Source organism: Pinus tabuliformis, chromosome 2_1 (genome assembly GCF_031772625.1).
Source record: "Pinus tabuliformis cultivar Carrire ecotype Pingquan chromosome 2_1, CPIR1, whole genome shotgun sequence".
NCBI lineage: Eukaryota > Viridiplantae > Streptophyta > Pinopsida > Pinales > Pinaceae > Pinus > Pinus tabuliformis.
Window position 1 is genome coordinate 123,632,956 of NC_142299.1, and position 14,759 is coordinate 123,647,714.

At 38.8% G+C, this 14,759-nt stretch overlaps 1 protein-coding gene and 1 pseudogene across 4 annotated transcripts in view; one reads left to right on the top strand and one right to left on the bottom strand.

Moving 5' to 3' along the window:
- Positions 1-14,759, top strand: part of GCP1 (glycoprotease 1) — a 316,675-nt gene that overhangs the window by 77,468 nt on the left and 224,448 nt on the right. The gene's annotated exons all lie outside the window — the stretch shown is intronic.
- On the bottom strand, positions 11,172-11,794 carry LOC149199080 (vacuolar protein sorting-associated protein 2 homolog 3 pseudogene; annotated as a pseudogene).

Here is a 14,759-nt window from a genome sequence, read left to right on the forward strand (position 1 = left end):
GATTCCGGGGGGCCGCAACATGAAATGGCAGGAATCGTTTTTTTTGCCCGGAATCGCGCCACCTCCAAAACGGAATCGCGCTTCCAGTGGGGATTCCGGATCGATTCGCTCCGATCCGCGATTCTGCCTTTGGATCCGGGGGGGGGGGGGCGATTCCTGCAACACTGATCTAGAGTCACCAGACCCTCAGGAGCAGCTGAGTCAATCACAGGGATCTAGTGGTCAGGAATTAGGAGGTACACCGATTACAGTGTCAGGTCCATAAGTGAGCAATGGCTCTCAGAGTCAGGTGGGTGGTTCTTCGGGCAGCATGCAGGGTAGTCCAGAGAACAGTTCACATGGTAGTCCACTAATGGACATTTCGCACAGTAGTTCAGCATCTATAGGCACAGATTTAGGCATGAGGTCAGTTGGCAGGTCTTTAGGAGTTCAGGCTTCTGATGATGATGATGATTCTTTCACTTCGGTGGGAGAAGTATGCTCAGGGAAGAGGAAGCCCAAGTGGCTTCAAGATACCTTGCGCGAGGCCACACCAGTTGTTGGGTCAAAGAGAGAGGTTAGAGAGAGTAAACTACCTGAGCGGTTCTGTAGTTACATGGCATTGGTAACAAGCATTGTTGACTCCGAGCCTTCTAGTTATGAGGAGGCAGCCAACTAGCAGGTCTGGAGAGAGGCCATGATGGAGGAGTATTCTTCTATTATGAAGAACGATGTTTGGGAGGTAGTGCCAAGGCCTGAAAGTAAATCAGTTGTTACTTCCAGATGGCTCTACAAAATAAAGTATGCTGCAGATTGCAGCATCGAGAAGTTCAAGGCTCGCTTTGCGGTGAGAGGGTTCTCACAGGTAGAGGGAGTTTACTATGAGGAGACTTTCGTTCCCGTAGCTCGATATACATCTATTCGCTCCATTATATCGATTGCAACAGAGATGGGTTGGAAGATCCACCAGATGGATGTGAAGACCGCATTTCTCAATGTTTTCATATAAGAGGAGGTTTATATTGAGTAGCTGCAGGGCTTTGAGGTGCATGGGAAGGAGTCCCATGTATGTAGATTGAAAAAGGCACTCTATGGCCTGAAGCAAGCTCCTAGAGCTTGGTACTCGAGGATTGATACATACTTGCAGCAGTTGGGTTTCACAAAGAGTGAGGCTGATTCGAACCTATACTTCATTGTGGTGGGTGAGGAGCCTCTCATTCTGGTGTTGTATGTTGATGACTTGATCATCACTGGTGCAGAGAGACTCATTGAGGGCTGCAAGAGAGATCTTGCTTCAGAGTTTGAGATGAAGGATATCGGCTTGATGCATTATTTTCTGGGATTGGAGGTGTGGCATTTCTTCCTGAGACAAGGGAAGTTCATTGTGGATATTCTTAGCAGATTTCACATGGAGGACTGCAAACCCATGTCTACATCTATGACCACTAACTGGAATAAGCTTCATGCTTCTGATTCCAAGTTGGTGGATCCTACTCTATACAGACAACTGATTGGTAAATTGATGTATTTGGTCAACACTCGACCAGATATATGTTTTGCAGTTAACACTATGAGTCAGTTATTGTGTGAGCCCAGGAGAGTGCACTAGGTGGCTGCAAAACACATTCTTCATTTTGCAGGGGACTGTGGATTTTGGTCTGGATTATAGACAGAGTGATGGAGTGAGACTGGCAGGGTACACTGATTCAGATTGGGCAGGTTGTGCTTTAGATAGGAAGAGTACTTCCGAGTGCTGTTTTGGGTTGGGTTCAGCGGTTGTGTTGTGGATCAGCCGAAAACAATAGTCAGTTGCATTGAGCTCAGCTAAGGTAGAGTATATGGCTGCTAGTTTGGCTAGTTGTGAGGCCATATGGCTTCGCAAGATGTTGTTTGGTCTATTTGGTAAGGCATTGAGACCTTCAGTGATTTATTGTGATATTCAAAGTTGCATAAAACTCACAGAGAATCCAGTTTTGAGCTGTCAAGCTTGAGTACATTTCCACAAATGAGCAGGTAGCGGACATTTTCACCAAAGCCTTACCATGGGGCAAGCATGTCTACTTCAGAGATAAGATGGGAGTGGTGAGGAACACTTTCCTCGGTAAGAGGGAGTGTTAAAATTTGGGTACTAGAGGACAAGTGGTTCCCTAAGGCTTTGATCTTTGCCCTAGGGAAAAGTGTTCAAATTTATTTGTAATTTTCTCCTAAAGTGGCTTTATAAGTGGTAAAGTCAATTTAATTTAAAAGTGACTTTATAAGTGGTAAAGTTACATTCTAATTTAAAAGTGACTTTATAAGTGGTAAGACTACATTCTAATTTAAAGGCGACTTAATTAAAGTCAATGAAGGATTAGAAAGTGAAAAAGTGACTATGGAAATAAAAGGCTAAGTGGGTCTTTATTTAAGTGGGTGAGTTAAAAAATAGAAAGTGAGAATTAAATGCACATTTATTCTCATCCCTAGATCTAAATGAATCTTAGCCATTAGATCTTAGGGTAACCCAAAAGGTTATTTAGAGGGTAAAAAGGGAAGAGAAGAGAAAAAAATAAATTCATTCTTTCATGAGCATTTGAGAGAAAGAGAAGAGAGAGCAAGGAGAAAATTTCTGAGCAGTGAGGAAGTGAAGGAGAGCAGCAAGAAGATATTTCAGCAAATCTGGGTAGCAACATTTATTAGCACACATCCCAAGGCAAAATCGTACAACAGGAGAAAGGCACAAAAATCGAGGAAGAGGGACAATAGAAAGCTTACGAATTTCGAGGCAGATTTGGGCATGATTTTCGAGGTAGCTGTACTACCGAAATCCGTATGGTACATACAGTCCGTACATCAAGTTTTGGGCACATTTTCGAGGCATGCCGTACAACATTTAATGCTGCTTATTGCTGGAAAAATTTCTGTTTTGCCTATTTATTGATTGACACGATTTTCGAGGCAGAGTTCAAGCACAGAAATCGAGATAAGTTGTAATTTGTGGTTGCTAGAATTTTTACTGTTTATTTCAGTCTTTATAAAAGCATTTTCAGAAATAAAGAAGAGCTCTCAAACTGGTTTTCCCCAAGAGTTGTAGGGGGTTTTTCTAGGGTCACATTGACCAAAAATAACTGTGTTATTTCTATGTGTGGCTATCATAATTTTGCTGTGTTTTATTTCTGCAATTTCAGCAGTTGTGAAATCTCGAAATTTGTGTTTTCAGAAAATATTGTCATTTCTAGATTTTAGAATTTTTATCATGCTTGGATTTAAAACTAAATGCATGGAGTGATAAGGAAAACTGATAACCGGAGTGGAGGTTGAAATTTCTTTAGTATAAAGAAGCAGAGTTGCATTATGAGAAGATAGTTGGTTAAAGGGCTTGACTTAGATGGGTATAAGGTGCAGACATGCTAGATCTCGATGGATAGCAACAGAGAGGCCTTCAGATGGAAAGAATAGTAAGACAGTCTCGGCATATTCATCCTCAATGTTTGCATATAAATAGATGGTGCCTTTGCCTCATTTGGACATCACTCACTTCTCACACATCTCTTCCTCCTCACATGATTGGGTACGGATTTCTGAGCAGCCTCTCCACACGTGCGAAGAAGAAGATAGTTATTTTCTTTTTTGGGTGTTGACCAATGTTGACTGCAGAGTTGACCCGTGTTGACCAAGTTTGACTGAGTTTTTCAGAACTGTTTTGGGCTGCTTCAGATGACTGTTAGAGGACGAGTTGATTGGGTTTTGTTGGCATTATGATACTGGTGTTGTCCTTGATGGCAACTCACTCAGAGGTATGATACAGGTGTTGTCCTTGATGGCAACTCACTTAGAGGTATGATATAGGTGGCAACTCAATCAGATGACAGATCATAGTACATCAAGTCAAGAGAGAGGTATACGCAGGTTAACCTTGATGAAAGTGCGTATACACGTGGATGAGCAAAATAGAAAACGTGTATACGTACACACGCAGGTTCACAGAAGGAAAGGCGCGTACATATTGGAAAACTAAGTTTTGGTTCGTGGTATTTGGTCCATGGTATTTTGGTATTGGTCCGTGGTATTTGGTCCGAAATGTTGACCCCAGGTATTGGTTCTACATGGTTTTGGACCATGGTATTGAGAGAAGCCTAAACCTATATAAGGAGAAGATCATTAGGCCAAGGGGGTGCAAGTGTGTGTTGAATATTTGATGAAGTGTGAGATCTAGTATACTGGTTATAGGTTTGTGATGCTTGGCTCGATCTGAATCAAGGAGGCTCCTATGCAGTTGATAAAGGTTGATGGACTGGGATCTTGAAGACTAAAATGTATTATCATTATATGGTATGATCATGAGTAGATCTGAGTACTGACGCATGTTTTATCCTTTATATCTTATTGTTTGGGTATATCTGAAGTTGGAAATTGCAGCGAAGGTATAAGTAATTATCTTTAGATCTGTACGCGGGTTCTCTCTGGTGAAAGGGCGTATACACGCCGGTTTGACACAGTCAAGTAGCGTATACAGTATGAGATTTGATGTTTCAGGTTGCTGTTGGTTCTAGTGGAGTTCTGGGCTCTGGTATGTGTTCTGGTAACTATGTTTTGATGACAGGGTTTCAGTGATTCAGTATTGGGTGATTCAGAGATTGATGATGCAGGTATAGTTGATGATTGTATTGTAGTGGTGATTGTTTTGTATCTATGGATCCAGTGTGAAAATTTATGAAACGTGGTCCCTGGAAGAAAAGAGAAGGTTGTAGCCTTCTGTAGGTCAGCACCTACGTACTAGTACTTCAGCTAGTACAAGAGCTAAGGGGGTTGTAGCTCCCTTCCAGGAGAAGCTGGAGAACGAGAGAAGGTTGTAGCCTTCTGCAGGTAGAAGCCTGCATACTGGTATAAGACTGCACCAGTACATAACCATTGTAAAAAGAAGTTTCTAATTGAAAGAAGATAGAGACGAATTGCAGCAGGTGATTTTCACCCACGTTGAGTTTCCACCTTATATCATGGTGTTCATGTGTGTTGCTTATGTGTGATGATCTGTTCTGTTTTACTGCTCCTGTTTACTGTTCATATGGTTAATAATGTTCTGATGCATTCATTAAAGGATCAACTAACTGAATCATAAGTTTACTGGATATACGCTTGTTGCATTACACACAGTTGCGTATACACGCGGTTTTCATTAATTGAAGTTGCGTATATGAATCTGAGTATGAAAATGAAAAAGTTATATTGAATTGATAATACTGATTCACCCCCCCTCTCAGTATTATTTCCAACAATTGGTATCAAAGCAGGTCCTTTAGAAGAAGCTTGATCGCTTGAAGGAAAGATCTATCAGAATGAGTAATCAAGAAAGAGAGGAATCCATCAGGCCACCAATCTTTGATGGGAACAACTTTGTCCACTGGAAGATAAAAACCACAACATATCTACAATCACTTGGAACGGATGTTTAGGGAATCGTGGAAGGAGGATACACATATCCATCAGCAATTCCTACAGATACAGCAGAGAGAAAGCAATATGAACTCAATGCCAAAGCTGTTACTGTCTTATTGGGAAGTTTTTCACAATCAGAATTTATGAAGGTCATGCATTTCAAATCAGCCAAAGAAATATGGGACAAAATCATTCTAAGCTACGAAGGAAATGAACAGGTAAAACGAGCAAAGCTTCAAACTCTCAGAATACGGTATGAAAATCTTAAAATGCATAGTAATGAAAGCATAGCTAATTACTTTCTGCGTAGAGATGAGATTGTCAATTGTATGAGGAATCTGGGTGAATAATTTAAGGAAGTTGTCTTAGTTGAAAAGGTTTTAAGATCCCTGTCTGCTAAATTTGATTCCAAAGTTTTTGCCATAGAAGAAAAGGAGGATCTGCAAAAAATCACTATGACGCAGCTTCATGGAATCTTAACTGCTTTTGAGATGAGAAAAGGAGGACCATCAGATATGAGAGAAACTGCATTCGAAGTGTCAGCAAATGAATCAGGATACATTTCAGAAGGAGAAGATGAGATAAATTGTGTCAAGAACCTTCAACGGGGATCTGGAAGGTTCAAAGGTAAACTACCTTTCTAATGTTTTTCATGTGGTAGAGTTGGTCACTACGCTGCTAGATGCCCTCATAACAAAGGAAAGATGTCTGAAGAAGGTAATAGAAGTTATTATACCCATGATAAAAGTAATGATTCATCCAATAATGATGAAGACATTAGACTTCTCATGGCATATGAAAATATGGATGTAGAACCAGTAGAAGTTACCAGATTAAAAGAGCAATTGGAGTCAATAACCAGAGTAAGGGTGCAATTGCAGGATATAGTAAAAGATCAAAGCATAACAATTCAGAGACTTGAATCGAAGATCCTCTCTCTCAAAGAAGATCTTAAAGAATCAAAGAAGCAGAACGAAGAAGCTCTTGAAGAACAAGAACATGAAGTGATCGAATTAAGACAACAATTGGAAGAAGGAAGAAAAGCTGAAGAAAACATAAGGAAGCAATATCTGGAAAAGGAAGAACAACATCAGGTTGAGGTAAATATCTTAACAAGCAAATTAGAAGAAAAGGATAAACTATTACGATTTCAAGATAGTACTAAGATTTTGGATGACATTCTTGGTAGTCAAAGATCCCGTACTATCAAAAGTGGTCTTGGCTTTTATGAATCTGTTGAAGGTGAATCTAGCTCACAAGGTGAGGCAAGGAACTCTAATGAGAATTCTAAAATGCTCAACAAGGAGATGAGAGGACAACCTTATCAACAACCAAGGAAAGAAATTCATCAAAGAAAATCCTTTACTCCTAACTATGGAAGTGATAGACGATTATTTCCTCCATTGAATAATGTTGAATGTTATGTATGTCATAATCTTGGACATGTTGTAGCCAGATGCAGAAGTAGAATGGTTCAAGACCATCACACAAGATCATCACATTCCAGGTACTTCAAAGGATATTGTTTTGCTTGCAATATGTTTGGTCACAAAGCAGTTGATTGCAATAGAAGGACCATGAAACATGTAAGATGTTATGCATGTAACAAGTTTGGACATAAAGTAGGGAATGCAGGAGCAAAATTCAAACTCCAAAGCAAGAGGATCATACATCATCACAATTCCAGGTATTAAAGAAGACAAAATTAGAGACAGAAAGGTGTGACATAACTCATTCAGCTGACATAACAGACACAGGGGAAACTGAAAGTGTAGACCTTCAGTATTCCATCTTGCATACGCTGATATAATAAATGTAAGTCGCGTATATATGCGAATCATAGGCTGCATAGTCGCGTATATGGAGTTCTGAAGAATAAGCAGCAGAACAGACTCAGGAAATGGTTCGGTCGTAATATATGATGGTTGGCACAGGTTCAGGGGGAGCATATGCTTTGAATATTGCATTGTTGGCATTATGGTTAGAAGTCCTTGGTGATGATGATTATTGACATATCTTGCTACTGATTGTTGATTGACCAAAAGAATGGATTGCAGTTTAAGATGCTTATACTGCAGATCATATAGTGTATGATAGCTGTTGATAACTGTCATGGTCTTGTTTAGGTCCTTGGTCTTTGTGAGTCATATGATGTATCTTGTTACTCCACTATGCATGGGATGGATGATGTAATGGTTCTTGTGTTTGAGTCAAAATGGTGTATGTATCTTTAGGAAGGTCATTGGCAATGTATGTATAGAATCATGTTATGCTTTTGCAGACCTTGCATGTGCTCAGGGGGAGCATGGACAAATTGGTACATCTTGGCATGTACAAAGGGGGAGCTCAATCAGAAACTTAAGCATGTATATCAAAGAAGAGAATATCTTGGTCCGCCCTTTGCCCTTGATGTCAAAGGGGGAGAGTGACTTGGTGTGGTGGTTGCCATCAAGTCCAAAGGGGGAGATTGTTGGCATTATGATACAGGTGTTGTCCTTGATGGCAACTCACTCAGAGGTATGATACAGGTGGCAACTCAATCAGATGACAGATCATAGTACATCAAGTCAAGAGAGAGGTATACGCAGGTTAACCTTGATGAAAGTGCGTATACATGCGGATGAGTAGAATAGAAGACGCGTATACGTACACACGCAGGTTCACAGAAGGAAAGGCGCGTGCATATTGGAAAACTAAGTTTTGGTTCGTGGTATTTGGTCCATGGTATTTTGGTATTGGTCCGTGGTATTCGGTCCGAAATGTTGACCCCAGGTATTGGGTCCAAGGTATTGGTTCTACATGGTTTTGGACCATGGTATTGAGAGAAGCCTAAACCTATATAAGGAGAAGATCATTAGGCCAAGGGGGTGAATATTTGATGAAGGGTGAGATCCAGTATACTGGTTATAGGTTTGTAATGCTTGGCTCGATCTGAATCAAGGAGGCTCCTATGAAGTTGATAAAGGTTGATGGACTGGGATCTTGAAGACTAAAATGTATTATCATTATATGGTATGATCATGAGTAGATCTGAGTATTGACGCATGTTTTATCCTTTATATCTTATTGTCTGGGTATATCTGAAGTTGGAAATTGCAGCGAAGGTGTTGGGACTCAGAAATGTCATATTTTCATCCACCTTTTTCCTTACATTTCATCATTCCATTAACCTGTTATCATGTCACTTTCCTACATACACTTGGGTTTAACCTTCTTATTTTCCATTTTATTCATTTTTGTATTATAAGTGAATTTATGATTAATTATTAGAAAATGTACATATTTTTATATATATATCTCAAGAATATGTGAGTTTTGTGATGTAGGAAATATGTGAAGAATTAATATCTCCTCCACCATATCAAGGAGATAATTATGCAAGCCTTTTTCTACGGAGAAAATCATGGAGGCATATCCTATCCTAAGGAGAAAATCATGGAAGCATATTCTATCCTAAGGAGAAAATCATGGAAGCATATCTTATCCTAAGGAGAAAATCATGAAGACATATCTTATCCAAGATATGAGAGATTTGTGGGATCATGTTTGAGAGATTTGTGCGATGATATCTTGTAATAATGGGAAACTAGTTGAGAGTGCTTGAGAGAATATTTGAATGTAATTATGGAAAGGTTATCCTCCTCATGTATATAAGAGAGTGCTCTCTCTTCATTGGATGAATAATGAATAATAGAGAATAGAGATTAACTTTGACTCTTTCTTGATTTGTAATTTAGTTATTGTAATATAGTTTGACATAGTTTTATTGTCATGAGCTCATATCTGTTGTTTGCCATTCACTTCTTCACATGTTGTATTTATTTTCCTTCATGCAATTTCATGCTTTCCTAGTTAGTGTTTCAATGCTTTAATTTGATTTCAGTAATTTAGATTAGATTAGATTAGATTAGTTCCACTTCAGTCCTGCATATACAGTGCATGTGTCTCGTAAGTCTACGGACCTCGGATTGATAAATTAAACAGTTGGGTAAGTACTACAACGGAATTAAACGAACATAGTTTCACCCAACATTTTTGGCGCCGTTGCCGGGGAGGCACGATGGATTGAAGTTTAGTTTGATTTTTCTGCAAGTGTGTTTAGACATGTTCCTAACTCCGAGGTGTTAAATGCGGTAAGACGTGGGGAACAGCGTACGCATCGCATTCGAGATACCGTAATGGGCTCGACCTCTTATGGATCAGGGCATGTAGGGTGTGTTTACATTTATGCAAGTGTGAATTTCAATTTCTGCAGGTGTGTTTGATTTTCGCAACTGTGAAGAATGTGTGATGAATTCATGGTTCATGGTTATAATTGAAGCATTCAATTACTCAATTAATGAATAGTCCTTGTAAGAGGTTTTAATTGAGTATTGAATTCAAGATTATTTCTGTGATCCCTTTTGTTTTTAATTCAATTTTTAGTGTGCTGATTTTTTTTTTTGTTTTTTTTCAACATGACTTAACAATGAGTTTCAGCTTGGAACTACTCACTCAGATCCTAGCAGAAGTTGGGATCTCTTCTTCCTTGGAAGAGGAGATCTTAACAAGAATTAAAGGTTCAACTACTCCCCAAGAAATAAATGAAGATTCGACATCTGAAGAATCCTGCGTATCTGATGGCGAACAACCATTCGAACAGGAGATCAAGGAAGAAGAGCAGCAAATTGGAGAAGAAGAACAAAAGTTACAGCATGATCTGAGTGAGAGAAACTTTGCATATCAAAGCTTCATCGAACAATGGTTCCAGGTAAGTATTAGATTAGATTCATCTTTTAATTTTTTTGATTTGCAGTTACAGCAACCAGACTCATTCACTGTCAAATATTTTCATCCATCATTTGAGAACTTGCTACCGAATCTATTGTTGTCACTGCTACGTGAATGGCTTCATTGGAAGTTTAACTACACATAACTAATTTGTAAATTCTAATTAGTATAGAGTAGGTAGGCTTTCAGTTTTAGTTTTTGCTTTTACCTAGAATAAGTATGCTCTCCTCCTGCGTCTTTGTACGATCTCGAGGATCAGAAAATAGGTTTCAGTTTTGCTTAGAATAAGTATGCTCTCCTCCTGCGTCTTTGTACGATCTTGAGGATCAGAAAATAAGGATGATTTAGGCCACCAATTTCAGGAATAAATAAATGTTTTGCAATATGCTTCATCACCCAAGGAGTTATGTCCATTTGTTAAAAAAAAAAAAAAAAAAATAGTTTCTTTCTCAACTTTAGTTTTCATTGAAAAAAAAGAAAGAAAAAAATTTAATTTTAACAACTAACCTTTTTTTTTAAAGATAGGATTACCATTTTTTTTGTTTTTCAAAAATAGCATTAATTCCATTTTTTTTTTAGACTTAAAAAAAAAAACAAACTAACCATTTTTTGTTTTTAACGATAAGGTTAATTTCATTTTTTAGATTTTTAAATACAAATAAAAAAAATAATAATAAAAAAAAAAATCATAACATAAAATAAAAAATAAAAAAATAAAAAAAAATATATAATAACAGCCAATCACCGCACTCATAAATAAACAAAAATCTGGACAAAGGACTCAGATTCTTCCTCTGTGCATTGCCGCATCGATGATTTGTGAAAGGCGCTGATCACATTGCAGACTACTACAAAAACGTTATTTTAGAAAGAAACATGGCATTAATAAATTCATTTACAGAACGACACTTTGAAGACGACTTCCTACTTGTTTTCAAATATGCTATGCCCCTCACTGATCTATATCCAAGCATGGTTCTGCATATACAAACGAACTATAGCACTTAACGTCGATCTCTTATCTATGGATTCGAATCAGGCATTGCGAAGGGCTGCCAACCTCTGCTCCAGGTCATCCACGTCAGAACTGCCAACGCCTTGGGCTCTCCTTCCAGCAATCTTGCCTTTGGGTGCTGATGATAACTGGGAAGCAATATCTATTCCAATTTCATCTAGCACCTGGTTAGTAAGCTCCTCGGTTTCCTCTTCAGCCTCGTCATTATCTAGAGCATCATCAATGGAACCTGATATCATCTCAGTCGTCATATCCATTTGTGTTGTCTGCCTTTGAAATTCTTGCATCACCTTAGCCTGCTTCGCTGGCTCCATTTGCTTATTCATGTCTGCCATTGCCTTACTGGCACCTTTCATCCCTGTAGCAACAGAGGTGTTTGCATACATAGCCTGTGTATGTGTTGCCACTCCACGCACTTGGGCACGGCTACCTTGCAAATTAGCTATTTGTTGTCTTAACCTGATAAGTTGGCGAGCTAAAATTTTTGTGGCAGCCTCATTGCCAGTTTTTGCAGTCTTTTTTTTATCTCAGCAACAAGTTTTTTTTCTCCTCTAATTGCAGTGACGCTATCTCTCGTTCAATACCTCTGGTTGCAACTTGCATCTCCCGCTTGCTCGTCCGCATTTGCTTGAAACAGTCGTATTTCCAGCACTTGTATCTGCCTCTACATATCCTTGCCCTGATAGCAATTCATTGGACTCCATCTCATGTTCCTCTGTTTCAGTCTTCCACTTCACAGGTTTTGAAACGCAACCCTTTAAAAACGTCAATTTTGAAAAGCAGTTTGTGTTCAAACCAGGGAAAATCTAGACAAACGAAGACATGGGTTTTTTCCATAATAGAACGAATTATATAACCCAGAAATCGTTTGCTTAAATTCCTAACGGTCTAAGAGGAAATCGTGGTTCTTCAGGGCCCTATTTTGCTAACTGCGTGAATAAAAACGGTTTTGTACATCTGTCTTTTGAAGGCTTTGTCAGGTGGATAGGCTGATTGTCATTTGCTTTGTGCATTATTGCATGTCAAATATCCTATCTTTGCAGCTGTGTAAATCCCCCTCAAGGGTAAATCCTCCATTGGCAAGGGTAACGTTGGCGCTTTGCTTCTATATGAACTTTGAAATTCTGGACCGAAACTATGTTTGTTCGAGATAAATTGCCAATGTTAGGAGGATTGAGCTACCGGACGCAGTGTATGCAGAAGGTTTGGGTGGCTATCGAGAGAAATTGGGCGCTTGTTCAAAGCGCTAATCGTGAGGAAGTTGCCAAAACTACTGACGGCTTGTTGCTGACTGAACAACATTTGAAGATCTTCACTAAAGCCTGTAATTTCATGAGGAACTGTTCGCAATTGAACAGAGGCCGTGCACATTGATTCTTGGCGGCTTGATTGTGTGATCGAACCATGGAGGCTTGATCGGAGGAGCCCAGTTGCCTTGCCTTTGTAGTGGCGGAGATATAATGTTTGCTGGACACACGAAGTGTTTCAATTATTCAAACTTGCCTCACTTAATGTAATGCATAATGTACAGTTGCTGACTTGTAGTGTAGTTTTTTTTTTTTTAAATAAAAATAAAAAAATAAAAAAATAAAATAAAAAAATAAAAAAAATAATAATAATAATCAAATAAAATTTGCCCTCATTCATTTACATCAAACTTCATAACACCAACTACTTCCCCAAAAAGATACAAAAGCCTTTTCAAATGTTTTAAATCAATTTTCCCGCAAACTAATAACAACATTTTGAAAAAATATTGCAAAATCAATGAATACATTGCATGGGGACATGCAATATTTCTAGTTGGGGGGAAATCAAAGTATGTTGGATATTTTTGTGAATTTGTGGGCAAGAGTTAGGATGTATATACTAACAAGTGAAATGGACATTTCATAAATTCTTGAAAATGAGCTAATTTGTTTTTGAAGTCACTTCATACAGGAATGATCGATGGAGATGGCACATGAAAATGACAATTTTTATGCAGGAATGGTGCTAAGTTTTTCAGAGTATGCAAAGTGATTTTTCGAAATCACAATGAAACATGCATCATTGGACGCTTAAAGGAACTAATTCGTCACTGCGCATATCATGACATTTTCCACTACACACCTTTTGCGTCATGATTACTTCCCTTTTTCCTTCCAAACGCCTAGACCTTCCTTGTGTTGCAGCCCATCTTCCATTTCCTTATCTTTCATGACTTCACGCACGCCTATTTTGCTGAATCACATACATCCATTTATCCTTTTTAGTTTAGTTTTTCCTTCTAGTTCGCCTTCTGAATAAAACTCATTCCATTTCCATGATCACATTACCTTGATTTCCTAGCCATGCTGATCCACACTGCTTGTCCGTGAGTTCTTTCTATTTATAGTCCTACCAAATCTTTTTGTACAAACTCGCGTTGACTGATGTGGGATTCCTTAAGGCCCACCTTTCATCAAGTCTTGCCCCATCGACACCAGCACCTTATCTGGGAAATAGACTAGAGTTCATTTTGAGTACCTAGAGGCTTGCATGCCTTAATGGCAAGCTCTCTCGCTGGAGATCATGGGAATACATCAATGTCCCTTGATCTTCAGATCTTGCAAGTGGCTTGACCTCGACACATCCATTCGCACTTCGCAAGATGTACTCCGGTACCTTGGCACTCATTGACATCAATGGTGAGTTGCCTCGCATTGGTTAACGGCATACATCAATGGCCGGTAATCCAATGATTTCTATTCATGCTCGACATCGACACATTCATTCGCATGTTTAGAATTGTACCATCGGGTTTGTAGCGGGTGAAGACTATACACTTTTTCATGACTCCCTCAGCAGTCACAGCAGCATGCATTCTGATCTATGAGAGTACCACAATACCACTCTCAGCATTTATCTTTTCCATGATTCAGCATCAGCAGTTCAGATTCCTTCATTCTCCAGGATCCAGTTACATCAGTCACATTTTCCATGATTCAGCATCAGTAGTTTAGATTCCTTCATTCTCCAGGATCCAGTTACATCAGTCACATTTTCCTGATCCAGCAGCAGCAGCAGCTACATTCCTATTGCATACTTCATCATTCTTGGGTAAGTAGAGGTATGTTGTTTTCTAATCTTTAATCATGCAATTCCTTATATGCTAACTTGAATATTTTGGAAAATTCCCTCACCATGCTACATTTCCTTTCATACGCCATGTTAAGTTGCATGCAGACATGCAACCAATTCCGTTGAGGGGGGGGGAGAACTACATTCACTACATATTCACTTCCATGATTCCATTTCTTCACCACTGTCACTCCATTTACCATTCACCAACATTTATTTTCCAATGATACTTTGTTGCACTTTGTTTCATACGCAATATTGGCATGCTTCATTAATATTACAAAAGGGCTTTCTTATGCACATTATGATTTCCAGTGAGTGTTTACCTTATTGAAGAAAAGAGAACAGAAAATGAAATGAATGTTGTTAACACAAGAACCAACATTATTTGTATTCATGGTTGTCACACAAGAACCAACCATATTCATGGTTGTCACACAAGAACCAACCATAATAAAATGTAAATTGTTACTAAATGTCT